General features: G+C 37.2%; 1 protein-coding gene across 2 annotated transcripts in view; it reads right to left on the reverse strand.

Annotated features, from left to right (window-relative positions):
• ABCB7 (ATP binding cassette subfamily B member 7) overlaps positions 1 to 12,843 on the reverse strand; it is a 168,588-nt gene that overhangs the window by 140,239 nt on the left and 15,506 nt on the right. The gene's annotated exons all lie outside the window — the stretch shown is intronic.

The raw sequence follows: 12,843 nt of genomic DNA on the forward strand, positions 1-12,843 counted from the left end.
AGAAAAAAGCTATACACCAATATCCCTGATTATAGATGTAGAGGCCTTAACAAACTACTATCAAACTGAATTAAGAAGTATGTTAAGAGGGGGTGCCTGGGTAGCTTAGTCACTTAAGTGCCCAACTCCTGGTTTCAATTCAGGTCATGATCTCACAACTCGTGAGTTCAAGTCCCACTTGGGATTCTCTGTCTCCCTCTCTCTCTGCCCCTTCCCTCCTCTCTCTTGCTCTGTCTCTCCCAAAAATAAACAAGTATGTTAAAAGGATTATACATCATGACCAGGTGGGATTAATCACAGGAAAGATAGGGTGGTTCAACATAAGAAAATAAATCAATATAAAAAACTCATACTATCAGCTGGGGAGGGGCTTGAGAAGATGACAGCATAGGAGGACTCTGAGTTTACTCCCTCTCACAGTTTCAACTAGATCTCATTCACATCCAAGTCAATAAACCAGAGTGATCCGAACATGGGCAGAACAAACTCCACAACTAAATACAGAGAAGAAGCTGCATCTGAAATGTTAGCAAAGTTAGAAAGGCAGAAGAGGGAGCTGTGCACACAGAGAAGACACAGAAATAGACCCCTGCATCAGGGAACTCACGCTAGGAAAGACTAATCCCCATTGTGTTTGGCTTTAAAAACCAGAGGGGCTGAATTCCCTGAGTTTGTAAAACTATGGGTCTTAAAACCTGGAGCTTTAGGTCAGCTGATTCAGCACTGGACAAACCAAGAAGGCAAGTGATAGCTGGATCACCACCCTAAAAGAGACAGCAGTCTGGGAGGAGAAGCAAAATAAAAAGGGCAGTTTAGACAATGCAGTGGGCAAACAGGAGACAGATCTGTGCATACTGATTTCAGAGTGTGTTGGGTGACTCCTCTGAAAATGAGGGAGTTGGCAGGTGCCATTTTCCTCCCCCACCCCCCAGCATAAACACATAGACACCTATGGGTGCTCAAGGCTCCAGAGACACTTGCTACCTAACCTGCTGGCAGTGAGCCCTTCCCACAAGTTCTGACTACTTGCCCACTCCAAGCCTGCTAACCTCCACTCTGGGCTCAGAGAAAATTTTGTTAAAGCCTAGGGACCAGGTGCACAGCACTTGTTAAGCGCCCATCCTCCCCACCATGCCCAAGTGTGTGTCCCCAGCTACCATCATGCCCCATGCCCAGCTTCATGCCCCCAGCTGCCCCAAACCACAGGCCAATATGCCTCAGCACGTTGGGGCATCTGGGAAAGGACTAGTGTCCAGAGCAAATTTGCTAACATCACTGCCCCACTCCCAAGTTACCCAGCAGGCATACACCCTCAGAGCAGGCCTGTCTGGATCCCACCAATACCTCAGAAAGCAAGCACAGACACAAAAGGCAGAGTCAGTACACATAACAGCAATGAATGTAAAAGTGACACAGACACAACGTAGGGCATAAGTAAGACACATAGGATATTCTCCAGAAGTACCAGGTTCTGGTGAACAAGGGACACGGCACTGCAGGGGATGCCAAGACCTCTTCTTCATAAAATCATTACTTTCAAAAGCAAAAGACAACTAGCTTTCTTAACACACAGAAAAAGACACAGAGAAGCAGACAAAGTGAGGAGACAGAGAAATTTACCCAAAATGAAACAACAGGACAACAGACCATCAAAGAACCAAGCAAAACAGATATAAGTAACATGCCTAACAGAGAATGTAAAGCAATGATCGTAAGGATGTTCACCAGACTTGAGAAAACAGTGGAAGACATGCGTGAGACCCTTTACAGAGATCAGGAATAATATAGCAGAGATAAAGGGCACAATAAATGAAATGAGAAATGCGCTTGATGTAATGCAGAGCAGGATGAAAGAATCATAGGAACAAATTAGTGACCTAGAAGACAGACTAATGGAAAGTAATCAAACAGAACAAAAGAGAAAGAAAGAATTAGACAAAATGAGAATAGAATTTGGGACTCAGCGACTCTATAAAACATACTAATATTCATTTTATAAGAGACCCTGAAGAAGAAAGGAGAAAAAAAATGTGTAAGAAAATGTGTTTGAAGAAATAATAGTTGAAAACCTCCTACCTAATATGGGAAGGAAATAGATATCCAGATCCAGGAGGCAGAGAAACCTCAACAAAATCAACAAAAGCAGACCCACACCAAGACATACTGTAATTGAATTGGCAAACAGAGTGATAAAGAAAAAAATCTTCAAAGCAACAAGACAAAAAAAAATGTCAGTAACTTACAAGGGAAAACCCATAAGGCTAGCAGGGTATTTTTGAACAGAACCACTGCAAGTCAGAAAAGAGTATCACAATATATTTAAACTGCTGAATGGGAAAAATCTGCAGCCAAGAATACTCTATCCAGTAAATCTATCATTCTGAATAGAAGGGGAGATAAAGAGTTTCCCAAACACTGAAGTAGCTTGTGACCACTAAATTACATCTGCAAGAAATACTAAAAGGGAGTCTTTGAGTGGAGAGACCAAAAGTGAAAGTAAAGGGACACCTAGGTGGCTCAGTTAAGTGGCCAACTCTTGATTTCGGTTCAGTCATGATCTCACGGTTTCTGGGCTCAAGCCCTGCAGGCTCAGAGCACAGAGCCTGCTTGGGATTCTCTCTCTCTCTCTCTCTCTCTCTCTCTCTCTCTCTACCCCTCCCCTGTGCATGTGCTCGTGCTCTCTCTCTTAAAATAATAAACTTAAAAAAATAAAATCACAAATGAGAGAGGATAACAACCACCACCACAGAAATTCAATCATAAGAAAATATAAAAAACTACATGCCAACAAACTGGACAAACTAAAAGAAATTGATAAATTCCTAGAAACATAAGAACTACCAAAAGTCAAACAGAACGAAATAGAAAATTTGAACAAACCAATAACCAGCAAAGAAACTGAGTTAATAATCAAAAACTTGCCAACAAATAAAACTCCAGGACCAGACTGGCTTCACAGGCAAATTCTACCAAACATTTAAAGAAGAGTTAATACGTATTTTTCTCAAACCATTTCAAAAATAGAAATGGAAGAAAAATTTCCAAATTCATTTTATGAGGATAGCATTACCCTAATACCAAAACCAGATAAAGACTCCACTGAAAAAGAGAACTTTAGGCCAGTGTCTCTGATGAACACAGATGCAAAAATTCTCAACAAAATACTAGCAAACCCAATTCAACAATACATTAAAAAAATCATTCACAACAGTCAAGTGGGATTTATTCCTGGGTTGCATGGGTAGTTCAACATTCGCAAATCAATGCGATATACCACTTCAATAAGAGAAAGGATAAGGACCATATGACCATTCAACAGATGCAGAAAAAGCATTTGACAAAGCACAACATCCATTCATGATTAAAAAAAAACCCTCAACAAAGTAGGATTAGAGGGAACATACCTCAAACATCATAAAGGTCATATACAAAACACCAACAACCAACATCATCATCAATGGGGAAAAATTGAGAACTTTTCGCTTAGGCAAACAAGACAAGGATGTCCACTCTGACCACTTTTGTTCAACATAGTACTTGGAAGTCCTAGCCACAGAGATAAGACAACAAAAAGAAATAAAAGGAGCCAAATTGGTAAGGAAGAAGTAAAACTTTCACTATTTGCAGATGACATAATTCCATATATAGAAAACCCAGAAGACTCCACTAAAAAGCTGCTAGAACTGATAAATGAATTCAGTAAATTGCAGCATACAAAATCAAATGTACAGAAATCTGTTGCATTCTTATATATCAGTATGAAGCAGCAAATACAGACATTATGAAATCAATCCCACTTACAACTGCACCCAAAATAATAAGATACCTAGGAATAAATCTAACCAAAGAGGTGACAGACCTGTACTCTGAAAACTATAAAACATTTATGAAAGAAACTCAAGATGACACAAAGGAATGGAAAGACACTCCATGCTCATGGATTAGAAGAACAAATATTTTTAAAATGTCTATTCTGCCCAAAGCTATCCACATACTTAATGCAATATCTATCAAAATACCAACAGCCTTTTTCACAGAATTAGAACAAACAATCCTAAAAAAAATCCCTAAGAGGGAACCCTGAAAGACCAAGAATAGCCAAAGCAACTTGGAAGAAGAAAAGCAAAGCTGGAGGCATCACAATTCCACACTTCAAGTTATATTACAAAGCAGCAGTGATCAAAACAGTATGGTACTGTCACAAAAATAGACACACAGATCAATGCAATAGAATACAAAATCCAGAAATAAAACCACAAGTATACGGTCAGTTAGTCTTCGACAAAGCAGGAAAGAATGTCCAATGGTAAAAACACAGTCTCTTCAACAAATGATGTTGGCAAAAAAGTGGACAGCAACATACAAAACAATGAAACTGGACTACTTTCTTACACTATACACAATACACATACACCATACACAATAATAAATTCAAAATGGACTCCTGAAATCATAAAAATCCTAGAAGATAACACAGGCAGTAACTTCTTTGACACTGGCCTCAGTAACTTCTTTCTAGATTGTCTCCTGAAGCAAGGGAAACAAAAATAAACTACTGGGACTACATAAAAAAAAGTTTCTGTGTAACAAAGGAAACAATCAATAAAACTAAAAGGCAACCTACAAAATGGGAGAAGATATCTGCAAATGACATATCTGATAAACAGCCAGTACCCACATTATATAAAGAATTTATAAAACTCAACACCCAAAAGCCAAATAATCCAATTAAAAACCGGGCAGAAGACATGTACAGGCATTTCTCCAAAGAAGACATTTAGATAGCCAACAGACACATGAAAAAATGCTCATCAGCAGTCATCATCAGGAAATTTCCTATCAAAACTACAATAAGATATCACCTCACACCTGTTAGAATGGCTAAAATCAACAATACAAGAAACAACAGGTGTTGGTGAGGATGTGGACAAAGGGGAATGCTCTCGTACTAGCGGTGAGAAGGCAAACTGGTGTGGCCACTGTGCAAAACAGTATGGAGATTCCTCAAAAAGTTAAAAATGGTCCCACCTTATGATCCTATGATAGCATTACTGAGCATGTACCCAAAGAATACAAGAACAGTAGTTAAAAGGGATACACGCACCCTGATGTTTATAGTAGCATTATTTACAATAGCCAAGATATGGAAGCAGCCCACGAGTCCATCAACTGATGAATGGATAAAGACAATATGGTATATATCGATATGTATATGGTATTATACACACACACACACACAACCATAAAAAATGAAATCCTGCCATTTGCAAAGACATGAATGGAACTAGGGAGTATAATGAAAAGCAAAATAACTCAGACAAAGACAAATACCATATGATTTCACTCATGTGTGACATTTAAGAAACAAAACAAGCCAAGGGAATAAAAGAGAGAGGAAGACAAAGCAAGAAACAGACTCTTAATTACAAAGAACAGTCTGATGGTTACTAGAGGGGAGGAGGTTGGGGGATGGGTTAAATAGGTGATAGAGATTAAAGACTGCACTTGTTTTGATGAGCACCAAGTATTATATGGAAGTGTGTAACTACTATATTGTACACCTGAAATTAAACATAACACTGTAATTTAACTGAAATTAAAATAAAAACTTAAACAAAGTGTACAAAACTCAAAACTTAAAAGGGCTAATGTTTGGCTCTCTCAACTTCAACTATCATGATATAATAAGATTGAAACGTATATTGAGATTTTTTAAAAGCTACCCAGATGATTCTAATGTGTAGTTTTGGAACCCCTGGTATATGCGTTGCATAAAGAATCATCAGATGCAATATCTGAGTATTCCCCAATACTCTTTGATTTACTGATTCATTCTTTTATTCACTGTGCATTTGCATGAATAAACACCATACCAACTACCTGCTAAGCAGTATACAGATGTGAGGCACACAGTGGTGAATGAAAAAGAAATAGCCCTGCCCTCATGGAATTTTAGTCTGGCAAAGGAAAACAGACAATATACAAGTAAATAAATTGATACTCATAAATGTTATTGAAGACTGTGGAAAGTGAAAAAAAGGTCATGAATAAGATGCTATGATGGAGAATATATTGAGGTTCAGGCAGCAAGAGAGCTTTGATTAATAATCCAAGGCAGGATACAGGTTGGCAAGTCCTAAGGGCTAACACATGGGAGAGGCTAAGGAGGAAGCTGGAGAGGGGCATCTGATGCAAGGCTCTTAGAGCCACGTCAGTAGCTTTGACTTGGACTTTGAACACTGTGAAGTTGTTTGTTACTTTTTAAGCAGGGAGTAATGAGGGAGAAGAGACCAGTTTCCAATTAACTGCTTTATTTTTTGAAAAGAAAAGATGTTTCTTTAGCCACTTAATGAAAGTGATTACTTAAAACACATTCTTCTAGAAGACTGGGTGATATACAGAATTGTGGAATCACTCTATTGTACACGTGAAACTAATATCACAGTGTATGTTAACTATACTGTAATTAAAAAATTTCAAATCCCAATCAACCATGTTAAAAGTTAAAAAAAATTTTTTAAATAAAAATCATACTATTATCTCAATCGGTGAAGAAAAAGCACTTGACAAACTCAACATCCTTTTGTGATAAAAACACTCAGAACTGGGAATAGAAAGAAATTTCTTCAACATGATAAAACATGTAAAAACCATAGCCAACATCATACTCACTGGTGAAAAACTCAGTGCTCCCCGTAAGCTCAGAACAAGACATGGACAACAGTTTTCCACTACTGCTACTCAATATTGTACTGAAAGTTCTAGCCAGAGCAATTAGGCAAGAAAAAGAAGGATTAGGGAGTTGGAGGACACACACTTCCTGATTTCAAAGCCTACTACAAAGATACAATAATTGAAAGTGTGGTGATGACTTAAGGATAGACATATAGACTAGTAGAATAGTATTTAGAGTTCAGAAATAAACCCATAAAACTACGGCAATTGATTTTTTTTTTTTTTTACAAGGGTGCCAAGTCCATCTAATGGGAAAAGAATAGTTTCCTCAACAAATGGTACTGGGACAACTGGATATGCACATGCAAAAGAATAAAGTTGGACCCCCACCTCAAATCACATACAGAAAGTTAACCCCAAATTGGACCAATGACCTAAACAGAAGAGTTATAACCATAAAACTCTTAAAAGAAAACATAGGGAGGAAATTCTCATTACCTCAAATTTAGCAATGGATATACAAATGGCCAACAAACACATGAAGATATTCTCAACATCATTAGTCATTAAGGGAAATGCATATCAAAACCACCATAAAGTACCTCTTCACATTCATTAGGATGGCTATACTAAAATTACAAAAAACAAACAAACAAACAAACAAACAAGACCAGAAAATAAGACATTTTGGAAGGGATATGAAGAAATTGGAACCTACACACATTACTGGTGTGTAGGTGTGTAGGAATACAAAATGGTTCAGATGCTGTGGAAAACAGTTTTGCAATTAAACACAGAATTACCAAATGACCCCATAATTCCACTCCAAGTTATGTAATCTAAAGAAATGAAAACAAGGGCACCTAAATAGATAGAGCAAATACAAAACAGAACTAAAAGGAGAAATAAACAGCAATATAATAATAGCTGGGGACATTAATACATCACTCTCAAAAACAGATCATCCAGACAGAGAATTAACAAGGAAACAGCAGATATGAACAACACTTATAGACCAATGGACCTAACAGACCATTCCATCCAAAGGCAGCAGAACACACATTCTTCACAAGTGCATGCAAAACATCTTCTAGGATAGCTCATATGTTGGACCACAAAACTAGCCTTAGCAGATTTAAAAAGACTGAGATCATACCAAATATCTTTTCTTTGTTTTTTAAACTTTTTAAAATGTTTATTTCTTTTTGAAAAAGAGACAGAGCACGAGCAGGGGAGGGGCAGAGAGAGAGAGGGAGACACAGAATCTGAAACAGGCTCAAGGCTCTGAACTGTCAGCACAAAGCTGAATACAGGGCTCAAAATCAGGAACGGTGAGATCATGACCTGAGCTGAAGTCGGACGCTTAACCAACTGAGCCACCCAGGCACCCCACCAAATATCTTTTCTGACTACAATGTTGTAAAAGTAGTAATCAATAATAGGAGAAAAGGTGGAAAAATAACAAATACATGGAAATTAAACAACACATTCCTGAACAACAAATGGAGCAAAAAGAAAAATCAAAAGGGAAATTTAAAAATATCTGGAGACAAACAAAAGTGAAAATGCAATATACTAAAATTTATGAGCCACAGCAAAAGTACTTCTAAGAGTAGTTCTTCATTTACAGCAATATGCACGTACACCAAAAAAAAAAAAAGAAAGAAAAATCTGAAATACACAACCTAATTTTACATCTCAGGTAAGAAGAAAAAGAACAAACTTAGTCCAAAATTAGCAGAAAGAAGGAATTAATACAGAGTAGAGCAGAAATAAATGAAATAGAGAACAGGAAAACAACAGAAAAGATTAACAAACTAAGAACTGGTCTATTGAAAAGATAAAATTAACAAACCTTTAGGTGAACTAACCAAGACAAAAAGAGGACCAAATAAATAAAATAAATTAAAGAAGAGACATTACAACTGATACCACAAAAATATGGAAGATCATAAGAGACTACTATGGACAACTATATGCCAACAAATTGGACAACCTAGAATAATAGATAAATTCCTAGAAACATACAACCTACTAAACCTGATCAATAAGAAATACGAAATACAGCATGGTGACTATAGTTAATAATTCTGTATTGTATATTTGAAAGTTACTGAGTAGATCTTAAAAGTTCTCATCACAAGAAAAAAAAAAACTACGAGAGATGATGGATGTTCACTAAACTTACTGTGGTAATCATTTCATAATATATACATGCATCAAATATTATACTGTACAACACCTTAAACTTATACAATATTATATGTAAATTATATCTCAATGAAACCAGAATAGAGAGAAAACAAGAGAAGTGAAAACAGGTACTCAAACAAGTACATGCACATGTGTATTTATAATAGCGCTGTTCACAACAGCCAATAGGTATAAACAGCCCAAGTGTCCTCCACAGATGAATGGATTTAAAAACTGTGGTATATACACATATATGAAGAAATATTATCTGGGGGTGCCTGGTGGCTCAGTTGGTTAAGCATCTAACTTCAGCTCAGGTCATAATCTCATGGCTTGTGGGTTCAGGCCCTGCATCAGGCTCTGTGCTGACAGCTCAGAGCCTGAAGCCTGCTTCCTCTCTCTGACCCTCCCCCACTCATATTCATTCTCTCTCTCTCTCTCTCTCTCTCTCTCTCTCTCTCTCGCTCGCTCTCTCTCTCAAAAATAAATATTTTTTAAAATTATTAAAAAAAAAGAAATTTTATATCCAGCCATAAAAAAGGGATGAAGTACCAATACATGCTACAATGTGGAGAAAGCCCTGAAAGATTATGCTAAGTGAAAGAAGCAAGACACAAAACATTACATATTATATGATCCCATTTATATGGAATATCTAGAATAGATAAACCCAGACTAATGGTTGCTGGGGTAAGGGAAAAAATGGGAAGAAACTGCTTAATGGGTAAGGACTTTTACTTTGGAGTAATGGAAATGTTGTGGAATTAGACAGAGTTGGTGGTTGTACTACATTGTAAATGCACTACATTATTCACTTTAAAATGATTAATTCCATATTATGTAATTTTCACCTAGCAATTTTTTAAAGAGTAATCTATGACAGTATCCTATCTATCAAGAGGATTTACTCAAAAGTAACAAATGAAAAGTTAAACACACTTCTCTGAACACACAAAGTTTATCAATTAAAATAATAATCACATTGTTCCCAAGACTATTTACCAAAAAGGTAATGCTCTCATTGATTAAATGTTCTCACAAGTCTTTTTTTTTTAATTTTTTTAACGTTTATTTATTTTTGAGACAGAGAGAGACAGAGCATGAACGGGGGAGGGTCAGAGAGAGAGGGAGACACAGAATCTGAAACAGGCTCCAGGTTCTGAGCAGTCGGCACAGAGCCCGACGCGGGGCTCGAATTCACGGACCGCGAGATCGTGACCTGAGCCGAAGTCGTCCGCTCAACCGACTGAGCCACCCAGGTGCCCCACAAATGTTCTCACAAGTCTTATGTGAAATTAGTTAACATTCCTAGTAGAAAGCTTATTTATTTTATTAGTGAGGCCAGTAAATAAATTTATGGATATTGAGCAATCTCGAGAACTTAAGAACTTATTATTAAGTTCTTATTAAGAACTTAAAAATGTATCATCATCTAGTATTCAGATCTTCATTTTTAAATGCCATTCTCCATAATTCCATTCTAATGGATTGGAAGAACAAACACTGTTAAAATGTCTATACTACCCAAAGAAATATACACATTTAATATAATCCCTATCAAAATACCACCAGCATTTTTCACTGAGCTAGAACAAATAATCCTAAAATTTGAATGGAACCAGAAAAGGCCTGGAATAGCCAGAGTAACGTTAAAAAAGAAAAACAGAACTGGAAGCATCACGATTCCGAATTTCAAGCTATATTATAAGCTGTAGTCATGAAGACGGTATGGCACTGGCATAAAAACAGACAACACAACACAACAGAAAACCCAGAAATGGAGCCACAACTATATGGTCAAATTATCTTTGACAAAGCAGGAAAGAATACCAATGGAAAAAAGACAGTCTCTTCAACAAATGCTTTTGGGAAAACTGGACAGCAACATGCAGAAGAAGGAAACAGGACCACTTTCTGACACCATACACAAAAATAAATTCAAAATGGATGAAATACCTAAATGTGAGACAGAAAACCATCAAAATCCTACAGGACAAAACAGGCAGCAACCTCCTTGACCTTGACTGCATCAACTTCTTACTAGACATGTCGCCTGAGGCAAGGGAAATAAAAGCATCGCCTGAGGCAAGGGAAATAAAAGCAAACATCAACTATTGGGAACTCATCAAGATAAAAAGCTTCTGAACAGGTAAGGAAACAATCAACAAAACTAAAAGGCAGCTTATGGAATGGGACAAGATACTTGCAAATGATATATCTGATAAAGGGTTAGTATCCAAAATCTATAAAGAACTTATAAAACTCAACACCCTCAAAGAAATGGGCAAAAGACATGAATAGACACTTTACAAAGAAGACATCCAGATGGCAAACAGACACATGAAAAGATGCTCAACATCACTCATCATCAGGGAAATACAAATCATAACCACGATGAGATACTACCTTACATCTGTCACAATGGCTAAAATAAACAACTCAGGCAACAACAGATGTTGGTGAGGATGTGGAGAAAGGGAAACACTCTTGCACTGTTGGTGGGAATGCAAACTGGTGCAAAACCTCTGGAAAACAGTATACAGCTTCCTCAAAAAGTTAAAAATAGAACTACCCTACGATCCAGGAATTGCACCTAGGCATTTACCGAAATGATACAAAAATACAGATTCAAAGGGACACATGCACCCCAATGTTTATAAGCAGCATTTTCAACAATAGCCAAACTATATATAGAGAGAGCCCAAGTGTCCATGAATGGATAAAGAAGATGTGGTATAGGGGCGCCTGGGTGGCTCAGTTGGTTAAGTGGCCAACTTAGGCTCAGGTCATGATCTCGCAGTCTGTGAGTTCGAGCCGTGCATTGGGTTCTGTGCTGACAGCTCAGAGCCTGGAGCCTGTTTGAGATTCTGTGTCTCCCTTTCTCTGACCCTCCCCTGTTCATGCTCTGTCTCTGTCTCAAAAATAAATAAATGTTAAAAAAAATTAAAAAAAAAAAGATGTGGGTGGTATAGATACACAATGCAATATTACTCAGCCATCAAAAAGAATGGTATCTTGCCATTTGTGATGACACGGATCGGGCTAGGGTGTATTATGCTAAGCCAAATAAGTCTGTCAGAGAAAGACAAATACCAGATGATTTCACTCATATGTGGAATTTAGAAAACACAACAGATGAACATTATGAGAGGGGGAAATAAAAAAAAAGAGACAGGGAAACATACCATGAGAGATTCTTAAAGATAGAGAACAAATAGAGGGCTAAAGCATGGATAGGGGATGGGCTAGATGGGTGCTGGGTATTAAGGAGGGCACTTGTTATGATGAGTACCGGGTGTTATATGTAAGTAGTAAATCACTGAATCCTACTCCTGAAACCAATATTGTACTATATGTTAACTAAAATTTAAATAAAAATTTGAAAAGAAAAATAAGTAAATAAACAAACAAACAAATGCCATTTTCCAATGGAAGGTACAGGGTTCTTTGTAGAAAGAGCTGATCTCAGGGCCAGGGCAGGGAAAATATAAGATGAACCTGGAAAATCGTGTGTTGCCTAAAAGTAAGGAAGTGCTTGAAAACAGATAGGCACATGTCCAAAGGACAGAGGAGCTGGAGACTGGAGCTTCCAGTGGCTTAGAGCTGGGACAACTAGAGCAACAAAATAAAACTTGAGAGTACTGGGTTATAATTCATAGAATATAGTTTAACATCTATGAGTTCATCCTGATATAAATAAATTAAATTAGGGAGAAGTGACAGCTCTTCCTTACAGAAGAATTCCAATTAACAAATGTAGAAGGAATGAGGGAAACAGAAAAACATAATTAGGCAAACATCACAGTAGTAACTGTAGACAAGATCCACTGATGCATGTTACTAGCTAGCGAAAGTTTTAAGAGAAACATGATTGTTTGCATACTCAAGGAATTTCCCTCAAGGTATTTTTTAATTACAAAAGAGAAAATAGTATTTTTCATTGGAGAAACCTGGTAGACACCACCTTAACCAAGC

The sequence above is a fragment of the Prionailurus bengalensis genome, chromosome X, assembly GCF_016509475.1.
Source record: "Prionailurus bengalensis isolate Pbe53 chromosome X, Fcat_Pben_1.1_paternal_pri, whole genome shotgun sequence".
Classification (NCBI taxonomy): Eukaryota; Metazoa; Chordata; class Mammalia; order Carnivora; family Felidae; genus Prionailurus; species Prionailurus bengalensis.